The sequence below is a fragment of the Callithrix jacchus genome, chromosome 1 (assembly GCF_049354715.1).
Source record: "Callithrix jacchus isolate 240 chromosome 1, calJac240_pri, whole genome shotgun sequence".
In the NCBI taxonomy this organism is placed as follows: domain Eukaryota; kingdom Metazoa; phylum Chordata; class Mammalia; order Primates; family Cebidae; genus Callithrix; species Callithrix jacchus.
The window spans coordinates 6306241-6322413 of NC_133502.1; the positions used below are offsets into that span (position 1 = coordinate 6306241).

A 16173-nucleotide genomic window follows, 5' to 3' on the forward strand; every position below is an offset into this window, starting at 1 on the left:
AGGAAACTAGTTTTCAACTCATGTACATGATTTGATCACATTGCACCAGATTACTCTTAGAAGAAGAAGGTCTGATCAGCCTGATAAACACACTCTGAGAAACCGTAAGATAGGAGCAAACTCAGCATACAAGATGTTGGACCAACGTTTGTCCAAAAGAACCAATTTACTCTGTCAAATCTCTCTCTGTATAATGAGAATAATAGAAGCACTTTTTTCAATTACTTTACATATTATTTGTAAAATATGTAGCATAGTGATAGTGTACATTACTCTTTTATATATAAGAAAAATTAAAACCAATGATAGTGAAATATATACTAAGACAATATTAAAAATAACTGAGTAGTCAGACTGTTTGATCGTCTTGTTTCTGATAGGCACATGATTAATCATTACAATCTGAAAACTACGAAGACAGATTTTTAGTAAGTATCAAACTCTGCTTTCCCCTGAGATTAATTATTTCAGAGAAGCTGTTGGTAAGATTCTCTTGGGCTAGTCATATATTTTCTGGCTTCACTATTAAATGATGACCTTAAAATGAAGAAAATCTTAAATCTTTTCCAATCTTGACTTCTATGATTCTGATTTTGACATGTAATGAATATTTTATTTACAAGCTTAGTTTTAAAGGGGTTAGAATATACTTCCCAAAAAAGTCTTTGTAATTTCTAATATTCATGTTTCAATATCTTGATAAAAATGATTTTCCACTAGTGGTCATTTATACAATAGAAAAATCATTTAGAGAAAGTTTGGTAATTATAATAATTAAACAACAAGAATTGCTAACATTTACTGGTCATGCTTTGTTTAGTAGGCACACTGCTACGGGTTTTATTTAAATTACTTAATTTAATATCCTCCTAAATTATAACAGTAAGTATTTTCCCTCATTTGACCAGAGATTGAGAGAATTAGGAAATATGTACAAGAGCTAGAAATGGAGTCATCCAACTTTAAATAACAAAAAGAAGAAATACAAAGATAAATAACTGATGTTTACGGAGAAAGATTACTACCTTGAAAATGAAAGCAAACTTGAGGTCAGTGAGTGTTTCCAGCATATGGTGTTCGACTTGTCTAGTATAAGGTTGGTTGAAGTCAGAGGTTGGGTATGTCTAATGAGGGTCCTTGTCTTCTTCATTTGGATTAAACAGAGGATAAGCAGATAAAGTAGATGGTAAATGTTCAACTTGATTAAATTGACCAGATGGAATTGGGTAACAAACTCAAAATAATTTGAGAAAGGAGGTTATACAGATTTGAGGACACGGACCAACGAGTTACCAGAGCTCACCAAGGCAGCTGCAACTACACAAAAGAGGGAAAAGATCTGTAAGAAACAGCAGTGATTTCTCTTAATGGAGGATTAGATAATTAAAAAATCTGTCAGCTACAATTTAATTGAAATAAAGATGGATAAAATGATAAAACATAAATATACATATTTGAATATATCATGATAGTATGCCATAATTTAAAGAAATGAGTTCACATTCCCTGCTAAATTTTTAAGAGAAGTATAATTCCCTTAAAAAAACCTGGAAAACTCACGCCTGTAATTCTAGCATTTTGGGAGGCCAAGGCGGGCAGATCACAAGGTCAAGGGATCAAGACCATCCTGGCCAACATGGTGAAACCTCCTCTCTACTAAAAATACAACAATTAGCTGGGGATGGTGGTGCGCACCTGCAATCTCATCTACTCTGGAGGCTGAGGCGGGCGAATCACTTGAACCAGGAGGCGGAGGATGCAGTAAGCCGAGATGGCACCACTGCCCTCAAGCCTAGCGACAGAGCAAGACTCTGGCTCAAGAAAAAAAAAAGGCAAAAAGATCTGGAAAAGAATATCTCTGTAGTCATTTGTATCATCTGAATTTTATAAAACTGAGGAATATAACACTGGAGTTATACTACATTAATCACTATAAAAATTAGTTAAAACTATGAAAAAAATCAGATTATAGCTTATAATTTTAAAAGACCTTAAGATAAAGTCTTAAATAACAAAATCGTGACAAATTTAAAATCTTATGAATATGTCAGAAATTATTATAAAGAACTTCTAATTTTTACAAGTATTACCAGAAGTAACAAATGAGAATGATCACTATAAACTTGAGTTTGTCATTTTTATTTGAAATTTCTGGCTAAAGCAAAATCATGTAAAACATAGAAACGGGCAAAAAGAATTACTGGAAAGGGTTAGATAAATTTATCATGTCTTGTGACATATATGGTTATATAAGACAATATGACATAGCAAGAAAATCTAAGAAAACAAATTAAATATATCTGTTAAATAAATTTTCTCTTAATTAAAAGTAGTGGATTCTGACACTATTGTTTTTAAGGCCTCTGGTAGCGTTTCTCACTCCAAATGCATAAATCTTAACGCCATGTAGATAGCATGAATCTGCCTTCCGGTATTTCAAACAAGGTTTTTTCTTTTTTTTTTTTTTCTGATATTTTGAAAGGATAGCTCCTTTTGTATAGAACATCCTGAACACTGCAGGATGTTTACCAGCTCTGCTGTGCTCAAAATTAAGTGCATATGCCAACCTCAATCACTAGGACTTTCACAAAAGCTGCTGCCAATTTCCAAACCTTCTGTGCAGAATGGAATGGAGAAGGGGAGGGCAGGAAAAGAGATCTAGCATGCTCTGTTGATAAACATATGTCTTAGTGATACAAATCTTGTTTTTGTAAATATGCATCTTGTATCCACAAAAAGTTTTAAGTGGCTCCAATAAATGCTTTCTAAAGTACATGCATTCTAAAGCTATTTTCCTACCTTTGAAAGCGGAGCCATTATGTAAAAGTGCCTCAATATAAACAGGACCAATGTTAGAGAACTAAGAAGAAGGTCTCTGTCCTAATCTGCATTCATTTATAAATCCATTTTAATATTACAACTATGTATTAATAGAAGTAGGTTTAAAGCACTTATCATTTGTAATCAGAAAAGGGTAAATGGCCTAAAATATGAAAATAGTTTAATAAAATACATTTAAATGATTAAATAAAAATCAGTCAGGAATATAAATTGGATAGTTACTTTGTAATAGGCAATGTGAAGAACTGCTGAAAATGACAACTGCATTGTACAAATATATATAATATCACAAATATTTACATATATAAGATATAATGGTATATATAGTATATGGTTTATCTAATTTCATCTCTGTGACTTCCCCAAATTTAGACATTTTCTCTGTTTTACAAATGGGAAATTTGTAGCTCTAAGAAATAAATAGCTTTTCCAAAATCATATTAGTATTCTGCAGAAATAATATTTGTACATATATTGGTCTAATTCCAATACTGGGAAATCAACTATTTTAATTAGCCATGTAGATCAGTTTAATCAATCAAATTAGTTATTTTAGTTAAGTATCCAAGATAGTTTAAATCTTTTGAACATTATATTAAAAAGTATGTAGAATTATCTTAAATGCACATATAATGAGATTGTCTTTGTGTCCATTTCTAGAACAAATTTATATGAGCAAGAAAATATTCATATTTTTATATACACTATACTTTTTTCTAAAACTAAAGAATGACTATGTTATTACAATATTGCTTCTGTATTTGTCATATTTCTTAAAATCAATTATGCTCAATGATATTTACAAACTTTCTGAAAAATGGAATCTAGTAACCAAATTTTGTTAATTTAACCGTCATGAAAGGAATGAATAGATTTTTTTACTGAAAAAGTACAAGCAGTGTTATAGGTAATTTATTAAGCATATGAGAAATATATTAATTGATACAAGAGAATAAAATGTTCAGACTTTTAATTTTTAAAATGTCACAAAACAATTCAATAATAATTCAGTGGGATGAATGGCAAAAATTGCTTTGGTCTCTGTTTAAATGAAGGAAGGACACGGGTTACCTGATCTGATGTGGCATAAAAATATTGTTTTAACCAATAGGCTTTCCATAAGATTGTATTTGTTTAGGAAAATAACCAAATAGGCTTTTTAGAGGACAGAAGTTTTAATGTTAAGACCATGGATGGAAGAAGATACTCATGTCCTAAGTAACTTTCTTAGCAGAATAATCAGAAATGTCATGGAAGTTAGAGAAGGGGTAATAGAGAAGGGAAAAGGTGAACCCACTTGTTGAGTGGGCCAAAGCTCAAGTTACTGGAAGGGAATGAAGGAAGGAAAATGAATCTTAAAGATATTTTTTTATTTATCATAATTACAGATCTTTATTTGTTTATCTAACTATTTATTTCAACTTATGTTTTAAAGTAATTGTTTGCCAAAGATGATGATGCATAAGGTGAAATTTTAAAGATCCACACTGTCACGGTCGTAACTTGTAATGGTGGTGGGGGAGAAGGGTTGACAGAAATTAAGAAGAACAAAAATAGATCAAAATATATACTCAGGATGAGACAGGGAATATGAAATAATCAGTAAGGGTAAGCATGAGTTGAGTAGCTGGAATGCAGAACCTTCAGAGGGGAGAACACAGCTAGCCTGTCTGAGTTGGCAATATTTGCAGTGAAGGCTAAATGATTGAAAGTAAAGCTCTTTAGGAGAAGAGGACCCCAGGCCCTTGTTTGGAAAGGTCAAGGGTCTGTGTGTGGAAAAATTTTGGCAGACTTTAGCAACTGTGTCACTGACTGTGGGGAGATTTATAAAGATAAAGCTAGAGACAGAGAGTTAGCATTTCCAGTGATAAGTACTAAAGGAAGAAAATGAGAATTTTAATCAAAAGAGTTAACTATTAGTTACTGCTCCCAATCTCCAAAAAACAAATTAAAAAAAGAAACACATAATACAGAAAGACTTTAATATGTAAAATACATGTTTAGTGTGAGTCTTATTCGGTAGAGTGGGAAGAAAATTGCCATCAAGAAGGGGTTGTGCAGCCCATTTAACTCACTCCAATCTCAAAAGTAAAAAACAATGTAAGATGAAAAAAAAAAGAAGTATTTTCTGTGGTGCCTCAGAGGCGTTCAGGTGCTTCGAGGTGAGGCTGAACATCTCCTTCCCAGTCACTGGCTGTCGGAAACTCATTGAAGTGGACGAGGAACGCAAACTTCATACTTTTTATGAGAAGCGCATGGCCACAGAAGTTGCTGCTGATGCTCTGGGTGAAGAATGGAAGGGTTATGTGGTCTGAATCAGTGGTGGGAACAACAAACAAGGTTTCCCCATGAAACAGGGTGTCTTGACCCATGGACGTGTCTGCCTGCTACTGAGGAAGGGGCATTCCTGCTACAGATCAAGGAGAACTGGAGAAAGAAAGAGAAAATCAGTTTGTGGTTGCATTGTGGATGCCAATCTGAGTTTTCTCAACTTGGTTATTGTAAAAAAAAAAAAAAAAAAGGAGAGAAGGATATTCCTGAACTGACTGATGCCACAGTGCCTCATTGCCTGGGGCCCATAAGAGCTAGCAGAATCTGCAAACTTTTCAATCTCTCTAAAGAAGATGACGTCCCCCAGCATGTTGTAAGAAAGCCCTTAAACAAAGAAGGTAAGAAACCTAGGACCAAAGCACCCAAGACTCAATGTCTTGTTACTCCACACGTCCTGCAGCACAAATGGTGGCATATTGCTCTGAAGAAGCAGCATACTAAGAACAATAAGGAAGAGGCTGCAGAATATGCTAAATTTTTGGCCAAGAGAATGAAGGAGGCTAAAGAGAAGCGCCAGGAACAAATTGCACAGAGAAGCAGACTTTTTCCTCTCTGAGAGCTTCTACTTCTAAATCTGAATCCAGTTAGAAATAAGATTTTCTGAGTAACAAGTAAGATCAGAAGACTCAAAAAAGAAAAAAGAAAAGAAATAGATACTAAGAATTTTACCCATAACTGTTGTGATGGTTTGTGGTCATATTTTCTACATCTTGACAGACGGCATGTGTAATACAATGTATATATTAATTTTCCTTCCAAAGTGTCATGAAAGATGGAGAAGACATGCATAAGCAATGAAAACATTGCCTTAAATTTCTTATATTTCAAATATGACTTTTAAGAAGAGACAAAATATCTAATTAACAAATACCCTGTAGCTGAGATCTTTAGGCCTAAATTGGACTGAAATACAAATAGCTGACACCTTTATCTGATGTAAACACTATCAATAATGTTTCAAATATGTGGACATGGCCATTGACACTGAATCTTCTGTTTTTACAAGGGTATCAGGATACAATCGGTTCAAATAAGGAAATACCAGCTGAGTGTCTTATTGAGGCAGGTGAAACTGTAGGTGGTTTGATGAGCCAGAATTATCACACAGACCCAATCCTTGGCTCTTCATTTTTCCACCTGCATTCTTATCATGGTACTTCTCTTTTCATGATGGTAAGATGGCTGCTGTAACTGCAGTGATTTTATCTTCGCACATTTATTAAGAAGAGAAGAAGAAAGCCAAGGGGATTTCCTTCCACTTCTCTCTGCTTTTGTCAAGAAACAAAATATTGTTCCATGACCTCACAGATGACATCTTTTCTCTCTAGTTGAGTAGAACGGAGTAGCACAAGTTCTACTACCCCAATCAAAGGGAAAAATGGAAACAGATTGTTGCAATTACATAAGTTCTTACTCTGGGACCACTTTACCATCTAAGCAAAATCAGGAATCCGTTGGTAAAGAAATGAGAGTGACAGTGTCTGTCACAGTAAGGAATATATATCTACTAAGAAGGAAATTGTTAAAGTGTTTAGAAAAAGATAAAAGCTAATTACCCAAAGAAGGAATGGAATAATGAGGATAATTTAACACAATATGAAAGAGGAAAAGCACACTTATTGCTCTGTTCAGGGGAAGACGCAACAAGGAGATTAAGAACATCCAAAGAAAATAAATCACTGTGAAATTCTTTGGGCAAGTCACTGTTATATTTGATATGTCCATAAAATGTCACATATTTTATGATTAGATATTACAGCAAGACATCTGAAGAACAACATAATTAAATATAGATGGCAAGAGTAGAATGGCTAAAATCCAAAGCACTAATAATATCAAATGCTGCATCAGCATCTCTCATTCATTACTGCTGAGAATGCAAAACAGGAAAGCTAGTTTGGAAGATATTTTCGGTTTCTTACTAAACCGAACCTACTTTTACCATATGACTCAGCAATCGTATCTTGATCTGATTGGTATCTACTCAAATCTGCTAAAAATGTACGTCCACACAAAGACCTGCACATTGATGTTTAGTTTTATTGAAAATTTCCAAAACATGGAAGGAAACAAGATGTCTTTCAACAGATTAATGGATACATAAACAATGGCGCACCTATACAGTGAATTAATTATTTACTACAAAAAAAAATGAGCTCTCATGCCAAGAAAAGATATGGGAAAACCTTAAAAGCATGTTACTAAATGAACAAAGCAAATCTGAAAAGAGTACAGACTATGTGATTCCACTTTTATGGCATTCTGGAAAAGGCTCAACTGTGGAAACTGTAAAAAGATCAGTGGTTGATCAGAGGGAAAGGAGGAGGGAAAAATAAAAGGTGGCAAAAAGATCATTTTTAGGGCAGTGAAGATACTGTGCATGATATTACAATGGTAGATACATATCATTATACATTTGCTAAAAGCTATAAAACATGCAACACCAGGAGTGTTTCTAATGTAAATGATGGGCTTTGAGTGATAATGATGTCTCAGTGCTAGCTCATTATTTGTGAAAAGTGAACCACTATCACTTGCCTGAGTTCTCAGGCCAGTAGTAACTCTGTACTTCCCTGGAATGAGGCTCCCAGGAGAGGCAGGTCGCCATTTTTGCTGCCCCACAGCCATCACTACTGTCGCCCTCAGGATCGAGAGGGTATGCAGTGATCGGGGACTAACACAGACCCCCAGCACAGTTCATCTGTTTTCCATGTGGGTCCACACACTGGGTGCTCCACTCTAGGCATGGCCTCCTGACCCAGGACTCCAGCCACCCTCTACCTTGGCTCTCGGGCCAGCAGCAGCTCTGCATTTCCCTAGGATGAAGCTCCCAAAGGAAGCAGGCAGGCCACCATCTTTGTTGCTTTGCAGCCCTTGCTCCTGTTGCCCTCAGGTATGAAAGGGAGCACAGCAGTTGGAGACTGAGGCAGATCCTGAGCACAGTGCAGTAGCCTTACAGAAAAGTGGCCAGACTGTTTTCCACACAGCTCCCCACCTCCACGACTCTTCACTGGGCAGTTTCTCCATCTTGGCCCCCAGTACAACCACACTTCCCCCATCTGGGCACTTCAGTTGGTAGCAACTCTGTATTTTTCTGAGCAGGGAATCCTAGAAACAACCCACAGCCCCTCTTCCATCAAAAACACAGTTGTAACGCCCTTACTGCCCTCAGACTGGGAAAGGAACAAAGGGCCTGATCACTACACTGGACACCAGCACACCACAGCCACTATACAGAAAGGAGCCTGGTCTCTCTTCCCTGTGAGCCCCCACTTCTCACTCTCCACCAGTCAGTGCCCCCAGCTTGAGAACACAGAGCAGTCACCTCCTACCCACAGCCAAGCCTTTCCACTCCCAGTGGCTCTGTGTTTCCCTGGAAAGTAGCTCCCAGAGGCAACAAAAGGCCCTCCATTTCTGCAGCAGTTCTGTCCCTGCTGCCCTCACCTGGAAAAGAAACAAAGAGCCTGAGGGATTTACTTGTTTCCAATACAACACAGTCACTGTATGGAAAGTTGTCCGTGCTATCCTCCCTGTGAGCCCTCAACCACCAGCTTTTCATCAAGTGTGGCCCCCAGCAGTGCAGCAGCACCAGACCCTTGCTGACCATTTCAAGTAGCAGTGGCTCTGCATTTTTCTGAGGTGGAGATCCCAGAGGCAACTGAAAGTCTGTCGGCTACTGGCTCTGCTCATCACCAGGTAAGGTGCCCTGATTTTGGTCCAGAACACAGCTGCCCCACCACAAGCCACGTACACTGATGGAAAGCCACTTTGCATGTCTTTCTGGGGTGGAGACACAAGAGACAAGTGAAAGATCCTCTGCCTCAGCCACTGCCATGACCTCTCCTCCTGCTGCCTCCTAGCGGGGAAGGGAACATAAAGCCTGAGCTTGCCCCAGTGCTGCAGTGTGCAGCCCAGGAATGCCAAGCTGAGAACTGCAGTGAACACTCATGTAGGAGAGGAGCACACGCTTTCAGAGCATTGAGAGGTAGCATGGCTACAATCCTGAGGAAATGCAGAGGAGTCACGTGGCTGAGCAAAAGCCTATCTACATGTCTTTCACTTAAGTGCCATCTGCTGGATCACAGCACAAACTTCAACACCAAAAATACTAACATACTCTCCCGTGAACCCGTGAACAAGAATTCAACTACAGATAAAAATTTGCACAAAGCCTTAGCACTCTGGAAACACACAGAAAAGTAGTCAACTGTCTGTACTCAAATTACACCACAGTTAAAGGAACACCAACCCGTACAGATGAGAAAGAGCCAGCACAAAAACTTTGGTATCTCAAGAAACCAAAGAGTTTCTTCTTACCTCCAGATGACCACACTACTTCACCAGCAATAGTTCTTCACCAGAATGAAGTAGTTAAAATGACAGAAATCGAATTTAGAATATGGATAGAAATGAAGACTATCTAGATTCTGGAGTAAATTGAAACCCAATTCAAAGAAATTAAGGTTTACAAGGGAACAATATGGGAGCTGATAAACAAGATGGCCATCACAAAAAAAAAAAAGAATCAAAATGATCTGATAGAGCTGAAAAGCACACTACAAAAGTTTCATAATACATTCGTAAATATTAACAGCAGGATCGACCAAGCTGGGGAAAAAAAAATCTCAGAATTTGAAGACTGGCTATCTGAACTAACTTGGTCAGGTAAAAAAAAAAAAAAAAAAATTAAGAATTAAAAAAAGTGAACAAAACCTCCAAGAAACATGGATTTATGTATGGAGACCATGCCTACAACTCATTGGCAACCTTAAAAAAGAGGGGGAGAAAAAAAGCAACTTGTAAAACTCATTTTAGCATATGGTCCATGAAAATTTCCCTAACCTGACTAGAGGGGCCAATATTTAAATTCAGGAAAAGCAGATAACCCCTCTAAGATACTACACAAGAAGATCATCCCCGAGATACATACTCATCAGATTCTCCAAGGTTGAAGTGAAAGAAAAATGTTAAAGACAGCTCGAGAAAAAGGGCATGTAAGAAATGTTCTGACAGAAACCCTACAACCCAGAAGAGACTGGGGGCCTAGATTCGGCATTCTTAAAGAAAATAACCTCCAAGCAAGAATTTCATATTCAGCTAAACTAAGCTTCATAAACAAAGGAGAAATAAGATTATTTGAGACAAGCAAATGCTAAAGAAATTTATTACCACCAAGTCTGTTATGTGAGAGGTCCTGAAAGGAGTGCTAATCATGGAAAAACCATCAGCAACCACTACAAAATGAACCTGAGTACATAGATCATTGATACTATAAAACAACCACACAAACACGTCTGCGTAAAACCAGCTGATAGCAAATGACAGAATCAAATCTGCTCATTATCAATACTAGCCTCGACTGTAAACAAAACTAATACCCCAATTAAAAGGCAAGTGGTGGCAGGCTGGATAAACAAGATCTGATGGTATGCTGTCTTCAGGAGACCCATCTCACATTCAATGGTAACTGTAGACTCAAAGTAAAGAAAGTGAGAAAAATCTACCAAGAAAATGGAAAATATAAAAAAAGCAGTGGTTACTATTCTAATTTCAGACAAAACAGACTTTAAATGAACAAAGATTTTTTTTTTAAAGTTGGGCATTACATAATGGTAGAGTTGAATTCAACAAGAAGATATAACAAAGCAAAATATATATACACACAACACAAGAGCATTCAATTCACAAAGCAAGCTCTTAGAGACCCAAACAGAGACTTAGATTTCCACACAATAATAGCAGGAAACTTCAACATCACACTGAGAGTACTAGACAGACTACTGAGGCAGAAAACTAAACAGACTATTCCTCAGCAAGATGGCCAAATAGGAACAACTTCAGTGCGCAACTCCCAGGGAGATTGACACAGAAGGTGGGTAATTTCTGCATTTCTAACTGAAATACCTGGTTCATCTCATTCAGACTGGTTGAGCAGTGGGTGCAGCCCAAGAAGGGCGAGCCAAAGCAGAGTAGGGCATCGCCTCACCTGGGAAGTGCAAGGTGTCGGGGAACTCCCTCTCCCAGCCAAGGGAAGCTTTTAGGGTCTGTATCTTGTATTGCAACCTGGATACTGTGCTTTTCCCACTGTCTTCACAGCCCGCAGACCAGGAGATTCCCTCTGGCACCTATAGCACCATGAGGGCCCTGGATTTCTGGCACAAAACTAGGGGGCCATTTGGGCAGACAGCAACAAGCCACAACAGTTTTTTCTTCATGACACAGAGGTATCTGGAATGCCAGTGAGACAGAAATGTCTACTCCCATGGAAAGGTGGCTGAAGCCAGGGATCCAAGTGGTCTGGCTCAGATCTCTTGGCAGAAACCTTCGAAGCCAAAAGAGAGTGGGGCCAATACTTAACATTCTTAAGGAAAAGAATTTTCAGCCCAGAATTTCATATCCAGCCAAACTAAGCTTCATAAGTGAAGGAGAAATAAAATCCTTTATGGACAAGCAAATGCCAAAAGATTTTGGCACCACCAGACCTGCCTTATGAGAGCTCCTGAAGGCAGCACTAAACATGGAAAAGAATAACCAGTACCAACCACTGCAGAAACATACCAAATTGTAAAGACCATCAATACTATGAAGACACTGCATCAACTAATGTGCAAAATAACCAGCTAACATCATAATCTCACAGGATCAAATTCACACATAACAACATTAACCTTAAATGTAAATCGGCCAAATGCCCCAATGAAAAGACAAAGACTGGCAAATTGGATAAAGAGTCAAGAACCATCAGTGTGCTGTGTTCAAGAGACCCATCTCATGTACAAAGACACACATAGGCTCAAATAAAGGGATGGAGGAAGACTTACCAAGCAAATGGAAGCAAAAAAAAAAAAAAAGAAAAAAAGCAGGGGTTGCAATGTAGTCTGATAAAACAGACTATAAACTAACAAAGATCAAAAGAGACAAAGAAGGGCATTACATAATGGTAAAGGGATCAATTCAACAAGAAGAGCTAACGATCCTAAATATATAGGCACCCAATATCCTAAAGGTATAGGCACCTAGATTCACATACCAAGTTCTTAGATACTTATGAAGAGACTTAGACTACCCAATAATAGTAGTGGGAGATTTTAACACCCTACTGTCAATATCAGACAGATCAATGAGATAGAAAATTAACAAGGATATCCAGGACTTGAACTCAGCTCAGGACCAAGTGAAACTAATAGACATCTACAGAACTCTTCACCCCAAATCAACAGAATATACATTCTTCTTAGCATCACATTGTACTCATTCTGAAATTGATCACATAGTTGGAAGTAAAACACTCCTCAGCAAATGCAAAAGAATGGAAATCATAACAACCAGTCTCTTAGACCACAGTACAATCATATTAGAACTCAAGATTAAGCAACTCACTCAAAACCACACAGTTACTTGGAAACTGAACAACCCGCTCCTGAATGACTACTGGACAAATAGCAAAATGAAGGCAGAAATAAAGATGTTCTTTGAAAGCAATGAGAATGAGATACTGTCTCACACCAGTCAGAATGGCTGTTATTAAAAAGTCAAAAAGCAAAAGATGTTGGTGAACTTATAGAGAAAAGGAAATGCTTATACACTACTGTTGGGAATGTAAATTAGTTCAGCCATCGTGGAAACCAGCTTTCTCAAATGACTCAAAGCAGAATTACCGTTTTACCCAGAAATCCTATTATTGGATATATAATCAAAGGAATATAAATTATTCTACCATAAATAGACATGCATACATATGTTCATGGCAACACTATTCACAATAGCAAAATCTTGAAATCAACCTAAATACCCATCAATAGTAGAGTGGATTAGTATGGTACAAATACAACATAGAATAATATGCAGTCATAAAAATAAATGAGATAATTTCTTTTGTAGCAATACAGATGGAGCTAGAGGCCATTATCCTAAGTGAACTAACACAGAAGCAGAAAACCAAGTGCACATGTCTTCATTTATAAGTAGGAGCTAAACATTGGGTACATATGAACACAAAGAAGGGAAAAACATACACCAGACCTACTTGAGGGTGAAGGAAGAGAGGAGGGTAAAGAAAAAAAAGTACCGCTTGAGTATTATGCTTATTACCTGGGTGGTGAAATAATCTGTACACCAAATCCCCATGAGACACAATTTGCCTATATAACAAACTTGTACATCCATTGCTGAACCTCAAATTAAAGTTTAAAAAAAAGAGGGTATCATTCTAGGGTGTATATGGGGGCAGGAGGTACACAGAACCATTTAATTTTCTTTAACCCTAAAACTCTTTTAATAATAAAGACTGTATTTTAAAAAATTGAGAACAGTTTTCAAATGTGAATTTTATGAGACAACTTCAAATTACTCTTGAAAAATATTACAGAATATTTAAAAATATATACTGGCTTAGGCTAAGAATTTGGAGCACTTGTGCATTTAGTAATTTGAGGTGAAAACTAAATGTATGTATCAGAGTCATCAATATTTAACATAATTATTCATTTATTAAATTAGAACTTTATGTAATTCAACAATATTAGAAACATATGCACTCTACTACAAAATTAATATTATTAACCAGAACTAGGCATTGAGCAACTGGCAATTTCAGGGGACCAAAATGGAGGAAGGAAATAGTATTATACTAGGTACTCTTTGTAATAATTGAATACCTATGTCGTTTTGCAATTACATTTGTATAAGTGTGTACATGTGTGCTTATGCATATATATATATGCACATAAAAGTTAATGAACAAATAAGGTTCTTAGAAACTAAGTCTGTTGTTTACACAATAAAATTTATTGGGAGTTGTTCAAAAACATCAATGGGAGGAATATTGAGCCAAGCTTGGCAGTATATAAAAACTAATATCATACCAGATGAACTATGATCTAAAGAGATCGCTACTGCTATGTTGGCACTCTGGTAGCTGAAATTGTCACAGACTTGAATTTCAAATTATATAATTGTATGTGTTTCTATCATTTAATCTAGATTTAAAATGCTGGACAAAAATCCAAATTAAAATAATTAGATAAAGACATTTCGATTCCCAGATCAGTGTATGAGAAAAACAGAGGTAACTCTGCAAAACAAAGAATGTAGGGAGGGGCACATTGTAACAAATTAGAAGATAGAGGGATGTAAACCATCAGCCTCATTCAATAGCTTATTTCTCACCCGCTTCAAGTTTTAACATATTACAACGAACGACTTTAATAAAACTACTTTTTAAAAAGAACAATACATACTATTGTTCATAATTCATTATCATTTGACGATCAACAATATGGAGAAATGAGTTTATTCCAAATTAAAAAGATTATATTAAGCTAGAAGTATAATTATCTGCATGGCTTGTTTTACTAGATTCAATATGTTTTTAAGAATCCTAGGGCAACTCGGAGTTGCCTCAGAAGCCTCAAGGGATGGCTCGGGAGGCAGAGGGAGCAGAGTTCTGGAGAATTTTGCTTTAATTATAGCAGTTTTTAAAACATTTGCTACATGGAGGTCTGTGTAAAATTATTATTTTGAAAGAGTTTTGAGCTCCCCAAAAAATTGAAAACCAGTGAGTTATAAAATGGTGGCATCTACCCACGCTGTAAAGGAACAATTCTGTATGTAAATGTGTTTTGTTGTTTAAAGAAAACGATTCATTTATTTCACAAGTGAACTATGCTTTATCAAGTGTTTACTACAAAGCAGATACTTTTCTAGAATTTTCAGAAAGCTATTGAATTTGAGTAAGTTTTATAGAAGGATCAGGATCTGGTGTTTGGTAGCACAACTGGGCAAATATAGCTAGTAATAATTTATTTTTATATTTCAAAATAGCTAGAAAAGATTTCAGATGTCCCCATCATGAAGAAATAATCAATGTTTGAGATAATGAATCTCCCAAATACCCAGCTTTGATTATTACAGTTTATAGGTTTGTATCAAAATATCATATGTAGCTTATAAATATAGAAATCGTACATGTTTCTAAAAATTAATAAAATGAAAAGTTAAATATCTTCACAGGATTAGAAAAAGTTAGAAATATGTACAGTCATTTCAAAACACATTTAGTTTTATGTACTTAGAATCTCTTGACATGTTTTGGTGTTGCCAATTAATCTTCACTAAGTCAAACATTCTGGTTTACACTACTCCATATAAGCCCTGTTACAGTTGTGTTGAAACACCGGGAGGTTCAATGGGTTAATGAGACTAATGTAATATCCCTCTACTGTATTTACACACATGGTATCTCTTCATTACATTAGCAGAACCCTGTCAGCAAGCCCATGCTTTCTTCAAATGTGCACTTGCATAGGCTGTACAATACCTAAGGTGAACTCTAATGTGAACGATGAACTTGGGTGATTATCAGATGTCCATGTAGCTTTATCAATTGTAAAATATGTACCACTCTTGTGCAGAATGTTGATAATGGGGGAGAGTATACACGTGTAACAACGGAGAAGATATAAAAAATCTCTGTACCTCCTTCCTGATTTTACTGTGAATCTAAAACTGCTCTAAAAAAAAGCAAGTACTAAAATTAAAAAGTGCTCTCAAATGTACGTGAATGCCACATAGTATCTGCAAATATTTTAAATCTAAAATGCCTCAGCCAAGAGGAAGATAAATTTTTACAGTAATCCTCTTATTGGCAAAAATTATCACTTCCTTTTAAACAGCTGTTAATCACCCACATTTAATCTCCAGTTTCTAACCACAAAAGGAAACTAGAAGATATATATAGTATAGAGAATATCTTCCTATATATAGAGAGAAAACTTTAAAATACGTTTTTGTATATGCTTTTCATACAATAAAATCTGCTTTGTCTCTTACTTCTAGCTTGTTAGAGTTGGCAGAGCTATTACACACATTTGTATCTTTTGACTATTGCCTTTCTTTTCTTTATCTTCCGCATTGGAACGCAAGCATGATGCCTAGAGATGTCAAAAGCATTTTGCAAGAATGAAAATCAGTGCTACATGCTAAGGAAGGTGGAATGAAAGG

At 36.4% G+C, this 16173-nt stretch overlaps 1 pseudogene; it reads left to right on the top strand.

Moving 5' to 3' along the window:
* Window positions 1-4946: 4946 nt before the first annotated feature.
* Window positions 4947-5760, top strand: LOC100400091 (small ribosomal subunit protein eS6 pseudogene; annotated as a pseudogene).
* The last annotated feature ends 10413 nt before the right edge of the window (window positions 5761-16173 follow it).